At 42.0% G+C, this 17,048-nt stretch overlaps 1 protein-coding gene across 1 annotated transcript in view; it reads left to right on the top strand.

Moving 5' to 3' along the window:
- Window positions 1–17,048, top strand: part of Morc1 (MORC family CW-type zinc finger 1) — a 168,681-nt gene that overhangs the window by 69,449 nt on the left and 82,184 nt on the right. The window lies entirely within an intron of this gene.

Raw genomic sequence — 17,048 nt, 5'->3', positions numbered from 1 at the left:
CCAAATCAGAGATCCAGAGACCCAGAGGCCCCCAACACCTCAGCACTGAAGCAGACCAAAAATGAACCCAACATGGCTCAGGGAAATTTTGTGGAAGAGGGGGCAGAAAGAATGTCAGAGCCACACATTGGGTCATGAAATGCAGATACATTTATCCCACCCATAACTGTGGGCCAACTCTCCATTGCATGACCCACATGCCTCAGCAAGGAGGGGCCAAGGGAAGGGGGTAGGGCACGGATGAGCCTAATAATGGTACCAAATTGACTGTATTCGCTGAGTACAAAACTAATTATACATATATATATATATAAAATGGTAGATTAGAAATGACAAGAGAAGGGAAATCAGACAGCAGAGTGAAGAGGCACTGAGGGAAGCAGAAGGTGTTCCAAGGAACTGAGAAACCTGTAAAGGGCTCCAAGGCTCCACAGTTTACTTATGTTTACTTAAAAAAAGTAAACAAAAGTTAACTGGAAAATTCGACCTACTTCTTTTCACTTTCTAGAGATATTTGAACAATGCTATGGTGTACTGGGTATTAAGTACATGAATACTAGTTTTGAAGTTGTGCAGACATAGGACTTCATTTATGAGAGAAATAGATGAGCAGCTGGGTGTTTGGTCAGTGATTTTCATGAGGAATGTATAATTCATGCATTTCAAAGTATGTCTTTGAGACAACTTAAAAATATTTTTATGTGCTGCTTGAAGTTATACCTTTAGAGTGTTTTTTCCCCCCTTGTGTATCCACGGAACTTGCATCTAAAATATCTTCACCAATGAGATGGAGAGAAGGGTGCAGGAACTGAGGAGAAAACAGAGCAGACAGGTGTGTCATTTAAGGTGGATTTTGGGCCCTGGTCTATAACCTTCTGAGTGTGGTCTGGGGATCAGATCCACTCATACCATCTGGCACTTGATAGAAATCAGAATGTCCAAGTTGTGCTGAATTAAAGTGTACATTTTCATGGGCTAGAGAGATGGCTTAGCAGTTAAGGCCATTGCCTGCAGAGCCTAAGGACCCATATTTGACTCTCTAGATCCCACATAAGTCAGGTGCACAAAGGTGAGGCAAGTGCAAGGTTACACATGTCCACTAGGTGGCACAAGCGTCCAGAGTGCAATTTCAGTGGCTGAGGCTCTGGTGCGCCAATTCTCTCTCTCTCTCTCTCTCTCTCTCTCTCTCTCTCTCTCTCGCTCTTTCTAAAATAAAAAAAGGTACATTTTCCCAAGATTTCCATGTGTTTCTATGCAGCATCTAGTCTGAAAAGCACTGCTCAGAAGGTTTATACTTACATAATTTTCATAGTGTTAAGTATAAGTCTTCCACATTAGATCATAGAAATTACTATAGTGCTGGAAGAATTTATTTAAAAGCAGTAGAAAACATAGAAAGGTATCAGTGTGAGTGTAAGCATAAACATAAGCCCAGTGAAATACAAATTAAGTGTCTGTTCCCTGGTCTTTACACGGTGGCGTAACAGAGTACAAAAATATTACTCATCACAGGACAACTGTGTGCTTCCTTAATCTTGCCCTGTCCTGTTATAATCAAGACCTTGGTGCCCTCCTCATTCTTACTTATTTTCAAGGAGAGAGAGAGAGAGGAAGGAGGGGGTGTAGCTGCAAATGAACTCCAGTCACATCCGGCTTTACACAGGCACTGGCGAATCACATTCAGGTTGTCAGGCTTTTGCAGGAAAGCGCCTTAACCACTGAGCCATCTCTCCAGCCCTCCTCCTCATTCTTACAATAAAGAATTAAGTCATTAGAAAGAGACAGAAGTTAAAAGTCACAGACTTGATCTCCACCCCTTTACACGGAAGAGTCCTGGTGTTATAGGTAAAATGTCCTTATTTCCTGTGGTACCTGTACATGGGTACACTCTCATGAGGGGTATCCCTTGCCAATTCCTTTCAACAACTCTGTCATTCCTTATCTCTGTCTAGTTTTTCTAAAAGATTCCCAAGTGATGAAATATGGTTTAACATCAATGTTGTATTTCTATATGTACTTTTACTGGTTAATAGCATATTGTTTTCTTAATTCCATAATTGTCTACAAATGAATTTAGGGCTACAAGACATTTTCACACATCAAAAATGTTCCCCTAGGAGCCAGGCACGGTGGCGCACGCCTTGAATCCCAGCACTCGGAAAGTAGAGGTAGGAGGATCGCTGTGAGTTCGAGGCTACCCTGAGGCTACATAGTGAGTTCCAGGTCAGCCTGAGCCAGAGAGAGACCCCACCTTGCAAAACCAAAAAGAAAAAACAAAGTTCCCCTAGAAGCAAGCAAGAAGAGCGCTAGTAAGCCTGTGCTGGTTATATATTTCACTTTCACCCCAAAATCTCATCAGGTTCAGACCTGAGAGTTTCAGTCACTTCTGGGGACATTGACCTTCAAGGTCTTTGCTTACTAATTCCTACTGGAATAACGGAAGTTGTGCCACGTTTGAATGAATACTCTGAAAACCAGTACAACGAGGCAAACGTTTTAGCAAGAGGTATTTGGGTAGATTTTTTTGCCTTATAAATAAAAGATGCAATCTTCGTGTTTTCTGTAAGTCTGATCTGTTTCTGTGGAAAGCTGGGCCCTTGTAAAGATTGAATCAGCAGAAAGAGGAATGGAGGAGTAATGGATTTGTGTCATTTATCAAATCTGCATTTGCTTTTGGCCCAGTTCATCCTGAGAATCCCAGAAATTTCTTTTCTGTTCTCTTGAGGCTAGCCAAGCTTTACTGCTGGCTACTCTGTTTTCTGCAGTTTTATGGATACCCACAATAAGGTGAAAATATTATTCATTAGCTTATTGGAGTAAAGAGAGGAGAGAGAAAAGATGGGGAGAAACATCAAGTGAAATTTGGATTTGAATGGAATCAGTTATGAAGAAATGTGCTGTAAAACTTCCCCATAATGGTTCAGAATTGAATAGATGTGCTCCGATTATATCTACATTGCAATAAGTATGGCATTTCCCAACAAATTCCACATCAAAATCCTTGCATGACAAAGAGGCTACAGTCAAGTAGTCCAGTCCCCTTGATTCTCTCAAACTCATTGCCATTTAACCCTGGGCCAGGGCCTCTCATGAAAGGAGGTATTCACTTTCTTAAGGCTGTCCATGAATGTTGGCGCTGTAGGATTTAAAAATATGTCTTCATGCTTTTTATGTTTTCTCATGTTTACTTCCATTTCATCAGCTGTCGCAGGCATAAATATTCCAGGGCTATAAAATCTCTAGGGTGCTGTGGTCGGAATGTTATGGCTACCCTAGATTCTTATGTTTACATCCTGACTCCTAAGAGGACAGCGTTGTGAAGAGAGGACTCTGCAGGATTAGGTCATGGAAGCGGAGGTCCCGTGATTCAGTTGTCATTATGAAAGAGCTACAGGCGGGACCTTCTCACCCCTGTGCCGTGGGAGGCTGGCTTCTCAATGCAGGAAGTAAGCCTTCACCATACTGCAGTTTGCCAGTACCATCCATGTCTTGGGACCGGCAGCCTTCTAAACTGTAAAGAATAAATTTTCAGCTGGGCGTGGTGGTGCACGCCTTTAATCCCAGCACTTAGGAGGCAGAGGTAGGAGGATTGCCATGAGTTCGAGGCCACCCTGCGACTCCATAATGAATTCCTGGTCAGCCTGGGCTAGAGTGAGACCCCACCTTGAAAAACCAAAAAAAAAAAAGAATAAATTTTCCTATTTTTTGTGAGTCACCCAATCTCTACAACCCAAGTGGACAAAGAAACAGGAGTTAACTACCTGCTCTGCCAAACAACTAGAAATAAGATGGTTGCCTAATAGAGATACTGCAAAGGGAAGCCAGAACCAGAGTCTGGACAGGCCCAGTCTTTGGGCCCGAGAAGGCTTTCCTGAAGAAGTGATTATGTCCCGAAGGGAGAAGGTAAGTTGCCGAATAGATTCTTCCCAAATGGGGCCAATGGCAGCCTAACAGCCCTCCCATCGTCGAAGGAAAGCTGTGTGTGTCTTTACTCTTCTAGTTTGACTAATGTCCCCAAGTTCTGTTACCGTTCTTCATTTGGCATGCAATTAAATATATCAACAAACCTAGCATTGTACTTTGAAGTGTCACCTAGAAACGAAAGCTTTCAGAGGCAACATGGGCAGCGTTGACTGAAATGGGGCCACCTCTCTCTCAAGTGCTTCGTGTGCTTTTGGTATAGCCCAGCGGCTCATTAAGTCTCACTAAGCACATTATCGACTCTTAGTGTCTTTTTTTTGTTGTTTTTTTACTAATTAGATTTTCCGGGAAAAAAATTTTAATGTGTGTTCTTGTGTGTGTTCTTGTAAAGCCTGACGTCTTTTATATTTTTCCAGCCATCAGTTTTAGTCCTCAATTTGTACATTTATCACTATTAAAAATTTTACCGCCTTATTTGGCCCCATTCAGTCAGGTTGTTAGGGTTCTTCTTTTTTTTAAATCTAATGCTGACTTGTAGTTAATGTTTCATTTTACCAGATTTGTTTAGAGGCTAGCTACTATTTTCCCTGACTTCATGTCAGTCCTGTTGAGTAAGAGAGAAAACTGTGTGCTCCTACTGATGATCTCTGTCAACGTGGACATGGGTACTTGGGACCCTGGATAAGGACAGGCACTAATTACGAATTTTCTAGCTTAGGTTGCCGCAAAAATGCTATCAACATGCAGGTGTCTGTCTAATTTTGAAAGGGAGGTTTAACATTCCTGGATTGAGTTACTTCTTTGAAAACTAGACAATACTGTAGTATCAGGATATTGTCACCTGCTCATAATGAAACTGTATTTGCCTTTAGATGCACTTTAGTTCCTAAGGTCTCTGAACTTCATTACGAGGAAAATGCAATACCAAAGCTCTGCTAGGGGCACATACTGAGTGAGGAGGCCTCTGTAGATACTAAAGGTGAAAATGCAAAACAAGCTTAAGTTCTAGGTCAGGAAATGATTCATATCTTTAAAATTTTGAATTTATAAAGTATAAAATGTATAATTTTATTATAATTATAATTTAAACATTGTAATTTATAATTTTTTATATTTTTATTTATTTGAGAGAGAAAGGGAGACACATAGAGAGAATGGACATGCCAGGGCTTCCAGCCACGGCAAAGGAACTCCAGATGCGTGCGTTACCTTGTGCATCTGACTTACGTGGGTACTGGGGAATTGAACCTGAGTCCTTAGGCTTCGCAGGCAAGTGCCTTAACCAGTAAGACATCTCTGCAGCCCTTATAATTTATTTTTATTATGGTTTTTGTGGGCCCCATTGTGCACCCCTGGAATCTTGCAGTCCTATTTCCAATACCTCTCAGCATGTGAGTATATTTGGCTGCAGGGCCTTCAAAGAAGTATTTAAGTTAAAATGAAGTCATTACCATGGATCCTAAATCCAGTGTAAGTGGTATCTTTATAAGAAGAGGAAATTTGGACCCTCAGAGAGACCCCCAAAGACAAGTACATGCCAAGAAAAGACAGTGGGAAAAAGGTGACCATCTGCAAGGAAAATAGAGGGGCCTCAAGAGAAAAAGAAGTGCCTGGTGTTTAAACTGCCCAGTCTGCAGCGTTCTGGTTTCTGCGGAAGCCCCTAGCAAGCTCATGCCCGTGTGATGTTTCAAACGGGGAAGAAAGGAGACATGAACTGAAGCCTCCTTACCGCCACCTCACCTCCGCAGTGGTCACCTCCGCTTGTGCCTGTGCTTGCACTGGATTATGTAGGCATCATTCCAGATGCTCATTGCTATCTTTTTTGTTTCTATTTTTATTTAGTTATTTGAGAGAGAGAGAGAAAGAAAGAACGGGTGTGCCAGGGCCTGTAGTCACTGCAGAGGAACTCCAAATACATGCGCCACCTTGTGCATGGGAATCGAACCCGGGCCCTTTAGCTTTGCAGGCAAATGCCTTAACCGCTAAGCCATTTCTCCAGCCTGCTATCATTCTTTAGCAAGTGTTCCTAAAAGGACGCGCTCTTTCAAATCACAGTGCAGATACCACAGCTCAAGTTGATCAGCCCTTCCTCAGTGTGGTAAAGTGCCTGGCTTACGGTTTGTACCCTGAATGATCTGGTGTAATATCCACCTGGCCCCCTTGTCTGTTCTCTAGCCCTCTGCCTTCCCCTTGTCTATCCTGGCAGTTTGTTTGTGGGCAAAACTGACCTTGTTGTCTGGTAGTTTTCATTCCATCTGGATTTTGCCAGCTGCGTCACTAGGTGTGGGCTCACATGTTCTTCCATTCTGGTGTCATTTTTGTAAATTGAAGACTGTGGACTGGCAGCCCGATCAGATTTAGATGTGCTTTTTGTTGTTGTTAAGGCATCTCATCCCGGGCCGGGGCTGGGCATGCAGCTCGGGTGGAAGACTGCTTCGCATGCATGAGGCTGTCGCTTTGCTTCCCAACGCTATGAACACTGGGTGTGGCAATACATGACCGCCATCCCCGTGCTGGTGAGGTGGAGGCAAGAGAATCAAGACGGTCACAGTCACCCTTAATTACATAGTGAGCTTGTGACTGACATGTCTCAAAAGGAAAAATAAATTTAAAAAGAGAAATGCGCCTCTTCTGTTGGGAGCCATTTATTATCCTACAATTGTCTCTTTTGAAAGATACTAGCAGCAACTAATTATCAGTTGTCAAATCACAGAGTTTTCCCAGAAATACATCCTGATTATGTTCTCTTGTTTTATTATGTCCATTTTTATTTGCTGTAATTTATTGATATATTATGCCTAATATATCCATAAAGAAAGACTTCTAGAAATCACAAGGGGAAAATTCCTTTCAGGTACCATTATCACATTAGTTGGTGATTTCATCAAGGCACAAGAGCATCAGAAATATCCAGTGCTAAAAACTGCTGTGAATAAGTCCTAGTGGGGGAGGATTTATAGATACCCAGAATAGGGCTAGAGAGATGGCCTCGTGATCTAGGTTTAATTCCCCAGTACCCAGGGAAAGCCAGATGCATAAAGTGGTGCATTCATCCGGAGTTTTTCCCCTGTCTGTCTCTCTCTCTTTGTCTGTCTCTGCAAATAAATACAAAAATATTTAAAAGTAGATAGCTAAAATATTAGGACATGATACAGACATTCTGCCTAATTGATTAAGTGACATAAATGTTTATAATCTGTTCGTAATCTTTTCATTTCATATAGTCATATAATCATTTCAACTCTAACCAAATAACAGGATAGCTCATCAGATTGACTTTTTTTGAAAAAACGGTCATGTTCTTAGATGTTACCTGACTATTCTTAGATGTTAGTCAATTGCATCCCTTTAGCCTGGTGATTGGAATTGTCACCATAGATAGCGCTGTGTCCCTCTGCTTTCTGACTGCACTTGTATGATGAGAATGCTTGTTTTTTTTTTCTTCATGGTAGGGTCTTGCTCTAGCTCAGGCGGACCTGGAATTCACTATGTAGCCTCAGGGTGGCTTCGGACTGTCGGCGATCTTCCTACCTCTGCCTCCCGAGTGCTGGGATTAAAGGTGTGCGCTACCATGCCCGGCTTTATTTATTTATTTTTTTTAACATCTTTAATAATGTTTCTTACAAACTACCTTGGAGTATCTCATCTGTATTGCACGTGACATACTGAAAACCTGGTACCTTTGCTTTATCTGGAGCTCAGTACAATTTGATTGGTGCAGCTTGACGTTTTGCTACCGTCCCTGGACAAAGCCCCCAGACTTGCAAACCTTAGTGGAGATTAGGTTATAGTTAAGGACTCTGGGCTTAAGAAATCAGAGATTGGGCTGGAGAGATGGCTTAGAAGTTAAGTGCTTGCCTGTAAAGCCTAAGGACCCCAGTTAGAGGCTCATTCCCCAGGACCCATATTAGCCAGATGCACAAGGAAGCGCACACATCTGGAGTTTGTTTGCAGAGGCTGGAGGCCCTGGCACACCCATTCTCTCTCTCTGCCTCTTTCTCTGTCTGTCGCTCTCAAATAAATAAATAAAAATAAACAAAAAAAATTAGCCGGGCATGGTGGCACACGCCTTTAATCCCGGTAATCGGGAGGCAGAGGTAGGAGGATCACCGTGAGTTTGAGGCTACCCTGAGAATACACAGAGAATTCCAGGTCAGCCTGAGCTAAAGTGAGACCCTACATTGAAAAACCAAAAAATAAAAATAAAAAAATAAAAAATATATAAAACAAAAAAATGGGTAACAGAAGCCAAGTTATCTATGTAATATGGTTGGTGTTTTCATTTGTGTCACATCACATCATACTGTATATCTTAATTTCATAGCAAAATAAATTTTATTTCAAAAATATAAACCCCAATTTACAGTTAGGAGTGGTTACATGTAAAATTACTCAAAAGTTTTGTTAAGTCCAAATGACAATGACAGGTCACCTCATTGTAGTTACAATGACTTATGTTTTTAAAATTTTATTTTTATTTATTTATGAGAGAGAGAGAGATTGAGAATGGGCACTTCAGAGCTTCCAGCCACTGCAAACGAACTCCAGACACATGTGCCACCATGTGCATCTGGCTTACGTGGGATCTGGAGAATTGAACCTGGGTCCTTAGGTTTTGCAGGCATACACCTTAACCGCTAAGCCATCTCTCCAGCCCTACAGTGACTATTATCACACCTCGGACCTAATTAGAAATAATCTGACTGTAAATTTAGCGAAAGATGAGAGGGGCGGGGACAAGCAAGCCAATATCCATCAAATGAGCAAGTATGACTTAAGTCTTCTGAGACTGGATGCAATTCCCATCTCAGCATGTCTTTAAAAGTAGAATAAAATCATTGACTTGGATGCAGAACTACCCGAAGATGAGGATCTGATATGGGATTTTTCTGGTGCTTTGAGTTCACACTATTTAATGAATTTATTTTTATATTTCAACGTTTTATTGACAACCTCCATGCACATACACAGTCATCATTAATTCCCTCCCATTCTGCTCACTCGTTCTCCCTCCCTTTCCCTCCTTCACTGAATCCCTTCTTTCTAACTAGTCCTTTTTCTTCTTTGATGTCATCCCCCCCCCTTCATATTTTGAAGGTCTTACAAGGTAGCAACAAGCGCTGAGAGGTCATGAATGCAACTGCCTCTGTGTCGGAGGACAGTCATGCAAAGCGCGCCTCTCTGCCTTCGGCTCCTGCGTTCTTCCGCCACCTCTTCTGCCACGATTGCGAGTCTTGGAGGGTGTGACAGAGATGTCTTATTTCATGTTACTTCTCAATACTTAGATAAGTTTTGAGTCTCCCCAGTAGTTTATAAACTATTTTAGGCTTCCTTATTTTTATGGAGACCTTCAAAGCTCTACTTACAGAGCTTAGTCTTATAGTTTGTCACTTTTTTTTTTCATTTTTATTTATTTGAGAGTGATAGAGAAAGAGAAAGAGGCAGAGAGAGAGAGGGAGGGAGAGAGAAAATGGGCGTGCCAGGGTCTCCAGCCACTACAAACGAACTCCAGACGCGGGTGCCCCCTTGTGCATCTGGGTAATGTGGGTCCTGGAAAGTCGAGCCTCGAAGCGGGATCCTTAGGCTTCACAGGCAAGTGCTTAACTGCTAAGCCATCTCTCTAGCCATCTCCATATTTTGTCACGTTTGTCCTTTGTTAACTGGTTCCCCAGATGTATTGTGTTTTGTTTACATAACTATGAAACTGACTCTAGGGGGCAGCACCTCTGGTATGTCCCTTAGGTAGATTCTCCCTGGGTGAACTGGTCTTTTACTCACTGGATTTTTGCCAAACATCAGGCTATAATCGCTGGTTTGTTTGGTTTTGTTCGTTTATTCATTTATTTATGAGAGAGCAAGAGAGAGAACGAGTGCTCCAGGGCCTCTAGCCACTGCAACATGGGCACTAGGGAGTTGAACCTGGGTTCTTAGGCTTTGAAGGCGATTGGCTTAACCACTGTGCCATCTCGCCAGCCCTAATTGTTGGTTTTAAAAGGCTCCTGAGGGCGGGAGAGATGGCTTTAGTGGTTAAGTGCTTGCCTGTGAAGCCTAAGGACCTCAGTTCGAGGCTAAATCCCCCAGTACCCATGTAAGCTAGATGCACAAGGCGATGCATGCATCTGGAGTTTGTTTGCAGCGGTTGGAGGCCCTGGTGCGCCCATTCTCTCTCTCTCTCTCTTTCCTTCTTTCTCTGTCACTCTCAAATAAATAAATAAAATAAAATAAATCTTTAAAAGGCTCCTGAAAAACTATTCTGATTTATTTAATCATCAAATTTTCGGTGGCATTTAGAAGTAGTTTTGAATAAAGTATTTCATACATAGCTAACAGTAAATTAGCCTTTTATAGTTTTTTCCTCATAGCTCCTTGTTCGAAATTGAGACTAATTCTGTGTGCCTTGATCCCAGATTTCTCTATTAATTTAATGAACCTGTTGTTTCTTCAGACAAGTCTCAAGATATGTATTCTTTCATAATTTTGAATATTAGCTTGAGATCTTAGGCATTTACTCCTCACAGAAGTAATCTGAATTTTTAAATCGGTCTATCTCAAGGTTGCTAAAATAATATAATTTTAAAATCAATGAAAAATTACATCTGGGCTGGAGGGTTGACTTAGTGCTTAAGGCGTTTGTGTGCAAAGCCAAAGGACCCAGGTGTGATTGCCCAGGACCCACATTAGCCAGATGCACAAGGGGGCGCCCACCTCTGGAGTTCAGTTGCAATGGTCAGAGGCCTTGGTGTGCCCATTCTCTCTCTCTCTCTTTCTCTGACAAATAAATAAATAAAAAAAATATTTTTAAAATTATAGCTTATCTGCATGGCTAGTTTTGTTGAGAGCTGGAATATTATAAATGTATTTCTAAAACTTCTTAAGTTTTTAAATTTCACTCTGGCCTCTTGAGTCACATGTAGGTAAAAGGGTGGTTTTAACATCTTCATTAAGATACACAAACATAGTACCAGTTATCAAGACCATGTGTATTAAGGATCCATCACTGTATGCCTCTGTGTTTGTGAAGGCCACCCTAAGACACCAAACGATCCTTGTCAGTAGCGATGTTCTCTTCCGGAGTCAGGGGGACAAGCGTTTTTCTTGTGCACTCTCAGCCTGCACCGTGCAGATGCAGTTTGGAAGTGTTAGTCCACGCGCACCTGCTAATGTCGGTCATCATGGTCTTGTTGGAATACGTGGATGCCGAGGGGAAAAAAGTCAGAGGAGCTGAATACATCGCTACAAACTGAGCAGTGTATTGACGTGCTTGCGGTGCATTCCCTAGTCCCCAGAGCGCAGTCCCCCGAAAATCTGCCTTCACCCCGTGACGAGCACAATTACAAGACGTGCTTGTCAGAGCAGCTTCTGCATGAACGAAAGCAGTGGAGGCTGCGTTGGCAGTTGGCAGGAGGAATTTCTACCGTCTCGCCCCTTCCAAAACGACTTATGTGTCCTGATACATACCTTGAGTGTGGCCATGGTCTTTATTGGGCATGGCCTTTAGTTGTTTGGGCAAGATTTCCTTTTCAGCCACTCACGAGCAGTAATTCTTTAGCACTGTATAGTCCCATATGAAAATGGAAAGCCGTGTGTACCAGCTGCTATCAAAAAAGGCCCTATGCAGGCCAGTGATTTCAACATCCAGGTGGAGATAGAGGCAGAAAGTCAACTAACGAGTAAGGTGGAAGGTGTTGGGTGTTTTAGGGTGCTGTGGTCACAGGGCAGGGTGGGACTCACCCAGCCCCATGAACGTGTGTGTGCACCTGTGTTTCTAACAACTTTCCCCACTCTTAAAATGTTTGTGTTGGGGTTGCAGTGGGCATTCATCTTGCAAGTCAGCTGTGTTGTAGTGACTGTTGCAGTTAATGTTTTCTGGGAGAGACGTCATTTCATCGTAATGTCTCCACACATTAACGAGGCATCTTGTCAGAAACAGTAGCAGCTGCATTTGAGGGCCGAGCACTGAGCTCCATGCTGAGTGAGGAAGCCTGCCTGTGCTTACAGAGAAGCTGGTCTTGGGGAAGTGACCAGTAGAGAGGACAAATACAGGAAGTACAGTGGTAACTTACATCTCTGCAGACGCTCACCACCTTTCCCTTTCTTATTGTGGTGAAATATGCTCACATAAAAATCACTGCATTTTCCATTAAAAAATTTTTTTAGTTTATTTGAGAGAGAGAAAGGCAGAGAGAGAGAAAGAGAGAGGGAGAGAATGGGTGCACCAGGGCCTCCAGCCACTGCAAACAAACTCCAGATGCATGCGCCACCTTCTGCATCTGGCTTACGTGGGTCCTGGGGAATCGAACCTGGGTCCTTTGCCCTTGCAGGATTAGCCACTAAGCCATCTCTCCAGCCCTGTGTTTTCCATGTTTTTCAGTACGCAGCTTGGTGTCACTGAGCATTACTCCTGCCGTACAACATCACGGGCGTTCACTTGTAGAACTCCGTCCTGTGAACTGGACGTCTGAACTCAGGAACTCATTACACTTCACTTCCGCTTCCCCTTCCTCTCTGCTCTACTTTCCCGTGTTTCTCACTCCACCTCTCAGAATAAATGGAGTTGGACAGAATTTGTCTCACTATGGCTTGCTTATTTTACTTAATGTGATATCCTTGAGGTTCATATATGTTGAAGCATGTCAGAGTTTCCTTCATTTTTGAGAGTGAGTACTAATACATTTTGTGTATAGACTGTCATTTACCTAGTCATTTATCTATCCATAGACTCTTCAAGTTTCTTCCACAACTCAACTATCACAGATGATGTCGCTATGAACTTTCCTCTTGCATTGTTTTTCCTAGCACTTTCCAAGTATGGTGTTGCTAGCCACAGTCATTGTGATGTGAATCATCTCGTGTCTAACTGAAATTTGTTGACTTTGATCAACAACTTACCAAATTCATCCAAACCTTCCATAAACCACTGTTCAACTCTCTGCTTCTATGAGCTCAACTAGGTAGATTCTGTATATAAGTGAGAGCCATATGCTTTCTGTCTTTTTGTGCCTGGATTCTTTAGCTTAACACAGTGCCTTCCATGTCTAAGTATATTGCTGTAAATGACAGGATTTACATCTTTTTAAATGAAAAATTGTGTCCTTTCCTTCCTTCCTTCATCCATATATATATATATATATATATATACACATACATACACACACATACATATACATATACATACACATACGTAAGCACACATGCACATGTGCATGCGTACAAACACACACACACATATATGTACTGCATATTTTAATCCATTCTTCTACTGATACATATATAGGTTGATTCCATATCTTGCCAATTGTGAATAATAATATAAAAAACATGGGATTATAGAGACCCAACTAACTAACTAACTTCCTCCCTCCCTCCCTCCCTCCCTCCCTTCCTTCCTTCCTTCTTTTCAGTGGGATAGTCAGTTTTGGATGGCTCATTGTTAGGTGATTGACATACACTAGATTTAGACACATTGTTTTATAAATTTTTGCTTTTTTTTTTTGAGGTAGGGTCTCATTTTAGCCCAGATGCACCTGGAATTTCCTATGTAGTCTCAGGGTGGCGTCACACTCCCAGAGATCCTCCTCCTACCCCTGCCTTCAGAGTACTGGGATTAAAGGTGTGTGTTGTTATGCCTTGTTGAGACATTGATTTTTTTTTTTCCATACAGGGTTACTTATATCCTAGGCTGGCATTAAATTCTCCATAGATGCAAGGATGAACTAACTCTTATTTCTCTTGTCTCTCCCTCCCAACTTCAGGGCTTACAAGCATGCACTACCATGCCCAGATTTATGTGTTGTTAGGCTTGAACCTAAGTATTTGTGCATGCTAGGCAAGCTTTCTATCATCTGAGACAAATCCCCAGTCTTGGACATTGATTTTTCTCTTCTATTTTGTTCAATTTGTTTATTAGTGCTAACAGTTTTCTTTTGAAGTGTGACGTCTTTTGTATGTTCTAGATAAGGTCATATCAGTGGTAAACAGAGTCAATTTTATTTTTTCCTTTCCAATTTGGATGCCCTTAATTTAATTAAGTTTTTTTTTCTTTTTCTTTCTTTTTCTTTTTTTTTTTTTTTGGTTTTCCAAGGTGAGGTCTTGCTGTAGACCTGGAACTCACTGTGTAGTCTCAGAGTGGCCTCAAACTCACAGCCATCCTCCTACCTTTGCCTCTTGAGTGCTGGGATAAAGGTGTATGCCACCATGCCTGGCTTTGAATACATTTTATTGTTTTCCTTGCCTAATTGCTTTGTCTAGGAACTCTTATACTTGATTGGATAGAAATTATAAAAGCTAGCATTGTTGCCTGGTTCCTTATAATTTTCTCCCAGGGTACTATTTTTGCTGTGTTCCACAAATTTCGGTATAGTGTGTGTGTGTGTGTGTGTGTGTGTGTGTGTGTGTGTATTTGCTCATTGTTAAGTTTTTTTTCTAATTTCTTAATGATTTCTTCTTTGATTCATTGGTTAATAGCATATTCTAGAGAAAAAGAGAATGAGTGAGCAAGCACGAGTGGGCGTGGGCATGCCAGGGCCTCCTTCCACTGCAGACGAACTCCAGACACACACCGCTTTGTTCATCTGGCTTCATGTGGGTACAAGGAATTGAGCCCAGGCCATTAGGCTTTACAAGCAAGTGCCTTTAACTGCTGATCCCCCTTTTCAATTTTTTGTTATTTCTCTTTTTATTTTTGAGATATCTCACTAGATTTCCCAGGCTGTTCTCAAACTCATACCATTCTCCTGTCGTGGGCCGTATCCCTACTGCTGGGGCTACAAGTCCTCAAGTTTTTATTAGGGTTTTTCAATTGATTTTAAAATTCATTTTATTGTGAATATATTTTTATTTCTTTCTGAGTTGGGAAAGATTTATTATGTTTAAGACTCTGAGAAAGCTTTTGTAGCTATAGTGTAATAGATAAGGTAAAAGAGGAATGAACTAAGTTTGGAGACAAAAATGGAGACATAAAGGAAACCTTTTTAGATAGTTTTCATTTTATTCTGAGTGCTGTGGGAAGTCATTGGGAGAGTTCCAGAAAATGAGTTAAACTATGTTATTGTTATTATTACTATTTTGTGGTATTGGGGATTAGAGTCAGGCCCTTGAACATATCAGGAAAGTACTTTATTATTGAGCATATCCACAGCTTTATTTTATTTTTATGTATTTATTTATTTTATTTAGTTAGTAAGTTAGTTTCCTTGGTTTATATTGGCAAGTGCTATACATGTATTTAATGCGTTTTGGCCTTATTCCCCTCCCGTTAGCTCCTCTTGTTCCTCCTCCCCACCCTTTCCATTGCGCTCCTTCTTTCTAACTAGTCGCTCTGCTTTAATGTATTTTTAAATATTTCTTTGCCCTCTTCCACTGCCCAAGGTGGAATGTTGGTAAGTCTTGAGCATAGGTCTTGGGCAGGTGATGGCAGTTGCCGTGAAGTCCAGAACACAACAGCCGTGCCATGTGCAGAAGACAGCACATCACAGCACTCCTCCCCACCCTCCAGTGCTTGCATTCCTGCTTATTTTCCAGAATGTTCCTTGAGCCTTGGAGGGAATGATACAGCTGTCTCATTTTGCATGGAGCCCTCCATAGCCGCTTATTCTCTGCATTTTGGGCAAATTTTGAGTGTCCCCCGTACTCACTGTCAACTAAAAAAGAAGCGTCTCTAACTCAAGACCAGAGCAGCAGTCATCTAGCTAGCAGTTTCATAGGAATAGTGTCTCCACTTATCCAGACGATGCGAGTAGCTTCCTCTCAGGGGTTATGACCTCCCAGCCGTGGGCTGTTGGCTAGGTATCCAGTCTGAGGCATGATGAATTCCCTCCGAAGCAGCGACCCTCAGGTCGGATCACCAGGCAGTTGATCACCCCATGGCAGCCAAGCCGCTGCTGAGCCCGTGCACACTTAGCGCCTGGCTGGCTGCGTATGCTGGTGACGGAGCTCACCACTCGGAAACATGGCTCACGACTTCTCTCTCCATGCAGTCTGTACAGCTAGTCCTCGGGGAGAAGGCTTCCAGTTCCCCACTGGCTCGATTTCTCAGTGCTGTGCAACCAAAGCATGTGCTTTCTTCAGCAATACCATTTTTTTTTTTTTTTTTAGCATAGTTCTGGCAGCAACCAAGAGCAGTGGTAATAGCCTGTACTTTTGGTGCAGCCACGGGGACATCTTTCCAACCAGACAGGAGGCATCCCGTCCATGGCTCTATTTCCCTATAATAACCTCCAGCTTTGGGGAGAAGCAGTGCCCACCATGCAGGGTACCTTTGTTGACTCTCTCCCCCACCCACACACACGTGTGTGTGAGAGTCTGTGGGTATGCGTGTTTATCTCCTATCTAGAAATAAGTAGGTTTCCATGTTATTTTCATATGTCTTTAGTTTTAGTTAGCCTTTCCACACAGTGTCACAGTGATATCGTTATACACTATATACACGAAACAAAATAATTTAGTACCTTAGTCTCTTTTTTGAAGCTTAAGGGTTGGTTGGTTTGTTTTGTTTTGTTTTTTGTTTTTGGTGTTTTGAGGTAGGGTCTCACTGTAGCCCAGGCTGACCTGGAATTCACTCTGTATTTTCAGGGTGACTTCATACTCACAGAGATCCTCCTGCCTCTGCCTCCTGAGTGCTGAGATTAAAGGCGTGCACCACCACACCCAGTTTTAGGTAATTGCTTTTTATTGGATTCCAATTTATTCGTTAATTGCCCACTATACAGGAAACATAAGCAACACCAACTAGTCTTAAAGGAGGAGGCAACAACTGAGTCTTTAAAGACAGCTTTTTAAAAATTTTTACATTTTTATTTTTTAATTTTTTATTATTATTTTTTTTTACGACAGACACTTCTATTTAATGTACCAGGGTGGTGTTACATCTTGAATACATTTTTATTTATTTATGAGAGAGAGAGGGAGGGAGAGAGACTGGGCACACCAGGGTCTCTAGCCACTGCAAACGAACTCCAGATGCATACGCCACCTTGTGCATTTGGCTTACGTGGGACCTGGAGAATCAAATCTGGATCCTTGGGCTTCACAGGCAAGTGCCTTAACCACTAAGCCATCTCTCCAGCCCTAAGTCATTTTTTTAATTGAGAGCTTTAACATATAAAGATACTGCAAATTGGTCATAGTCT

The sequence above is a fragment of the Jaculus jaculus genome, chromosome 4 (genome assembly GCF_020740685.1).
Source record: "Jaculus jaculus isolate mJacJac1 chromosome 4, mJacJac1.mat.Y.cur, whole genome shotgun sequence".
Lineage (NCBI taxonomy): Eukaryota > Metazoa > Chordata > Mammalia > Rodentia > Dipodidae > Jaculus > Jaculus jaculus.
Note: the sequence above shows the minus strand (reverse complement) of the source record. Positions and strands in the feature narration are given on the sequence as shown.